Here is a 2,617-nt window from a genome sequence, read left to right as displayed (position 1 = left end):
TATCCCCTGTGTGCCTTGTCGACTCAGTTTTTGCTGCCAACAAGTACGACATAATTCACAGAAATCTTCGTATGACATGTCAGTGTTTACGTGATCATTGTATACATGTTTCAGATTGGTTCCATCCTGTTTAAACAGGATCAACAGATTTGCGTTGTCACGTATAAGATGCTTCGGTATCTTTGCATACGTCTGACAGAGATAGAAACAGTCGACATGTGCGTGGCGGCCCATTGCAAAGTATTCTCTTATGACGTCTTGCTTGTCACATGCCACGTCATCAAAGACAAAAATGGAATTTGGAAGCGCCTCATTCGGTGGAACGACGTCGCTGTTATTGGAAAATGTAAAATAACCAATTTCTTCTATCGGTGACAGTATACTCTCCAAGTATTGATATTTCGGTTGTTGCAATGATTTCGAGTATATGTACACGTTCTCAAAGCGTAGACCGTGCGGACTTTCCAGCAAGCTTATCAATACGTTTGTCTTGCCACAGTTTGACGGACCACATATAATACCGCGTATAGAAGTCGGTAGCATGTTTCCATGCTTACGTATCTTCTTAGGTATTAGCTGTATCTTGTTGTCGAAATTTATAACTTTAATCGTCTGCGACTGTCGCACAAACCGCATGTTTCCTTCTCTCCAACACCAATAAACTGAAAAAAACAATACCGAGAGCGGACCTATTTATAGAGGCGCGTAGATTGAAACAGATCAGTAGCCGAAATGTTTCTCATCGTATCGGATAACCGCGACATACACAATTTAACTGCCGAACAGTTAGAGTACATACCAAAAGTTGTTCTGTTGCGAGAGTTTTACAATTGTATCGATCAATTGTGGAGCAGGTTACCCGAACATATAAAAGCTGATTCGGAGGTTCAACAGTATCGTCGATGTCTGAAACATTACAATCAACCGTGGCAGCGGACACACATTGACGGTCCTGCACCGTTTGTAAAGAATTGCAGCGAATGTCGGCGAAAGGTCGTGGTTTGTTAAACCGCGCGATAAACGCACTTCCTTTTGAACTGCATATCCCTGGATATCAGTTTTGCGGTCCGGGAACGCATTTAAAAGGACGATTGGCCAGAGGTGATCAGGGCATTAACCCGCTGGATGAAGCGTGTCGCGAGCACGACATAGCTTATTCACATAATAACGACCTCGCTAAACGACACGTGGCTGACGAGATACTCGCCACGAAAGCGCGGAAACGCATTACCGCGAAAGATTCGACTTTCGGAGAAAAGGCTGCTGCTACGACCGTTTGGGCCGCTATGAAGGCTAAAACAAAGTTCGGTATGGGTTTGAAGACAAAGACGAAGACGAAGAAGAAAAAAAGTGCAACGAGCAAGCGAATACTATCGGTTGCGAAACGCGGTGGTATGTTGCCAATTCTACCAATATTGGGAGTTCTCGGTTCTATGATTGGCGGAGCTGCGGGAGTAGCGAAGGCGGTGAACGATAATAAAGTCATGCAGCGTCAACTGGAAGAACTGAAACGTCATAATCGCGTCATGGAAGGTCATGGACTTTACCTTGCTCCATATAAGCGTGGACAAGGAGTTTCGACGAGAAAAAAAAAAAGTCAAAAAAATACTAGAAGTGCCCAAGGGCGTAACTACCAACATACAACTGCAGCAACTGGCAAAACGTTTGCGCATTCCATATTTTAGAGGTGTTTTCATGCGTACTACCTTACCAACAGATGGAGTATACCGAAACGAGAGTGGTATCGTGAATTTAGACGATGCCGAAGGACCAGGTACTCATTGGGTAGCGTATGCGAAGAGGGGAAAACGTGCTATATATTTCGACAGTTTTGGAAATCTTCGACCGCCGAAGGAATTGGTGCGATATTTAAATAACGGCGTAACTCAAATCGAGTACAATCACACGTCTCACCAACGTTATGATCAAAGCAATTGCGGACAGCTGTGTCTGCAATTTTTACAAACTGTTGCCGATCAATTTAAAGATTGATTTTACGCTGTTTAACTCAGTATTTGTTCAAACATGTCACTGACGTTTACACTGTCTCGCAAGAGTAGCGTCCTCACAGCAAGCTACTTTCCGGCCATAGATTTGAGTGACGGTGATTACGAACTCGGTCTGACAGACTTTGAAACCTATTATACGATACCCAATGTAAATAAGTCAAATAATAAATTTTACTATGACAAAGACGATAAGGAAATTATAATTCCTGAAGGATCATATGAAATACATGACATAGAAAAGTATCTGAAACGCGCAATTTTTCAATCTCGTTCCAACGATGCTGCGACGAAGAAAGCAAAGACCGATGAAGACGAAGAGAACAAGAGCTCGTTGGCTATTCGTGCCAACAACAACACGCTGAAAAGTGAAATAAAGTGCTTTTATCGAATAAATTTCACCAAACCTAACAACATTGGATCGTTGTTGGGATTTTCACCGAATCGTATCCTGGAGCCGCAACAGTGGCATGAATCAGACACGCCGATAAATATCATCAACGTAAACATCATTCGCATCGAGTGCAACGTGACTACGGGTGCGTACAGTAACGAGACAAGCGTGCACACGATACATGAGTTTTCACCGAACGTACCGCCAGGATATAAGA

The sequence above is a fragment of the Wasmannia auropunctata genome, unplaced genomic scaffold, assembly GCF_000956235.1.
Source record: "Wasmannia auropunctata unplaced genomic scaffold, wasmannia.A_1.0 LD336106.1, whole genome shotgun sequence".
Taxonomy (NCBI): Eukaryota; Metazoa; Arthropoda; class Insecta; order Hymenoptera; family Formicidae; genus Wasmannia; species Wasmannia auropunctata.
The sequence above is the reverse complement of the archived record's forward strand: the minus strand, read 5'-3'. Positions refer to the sequence as shown.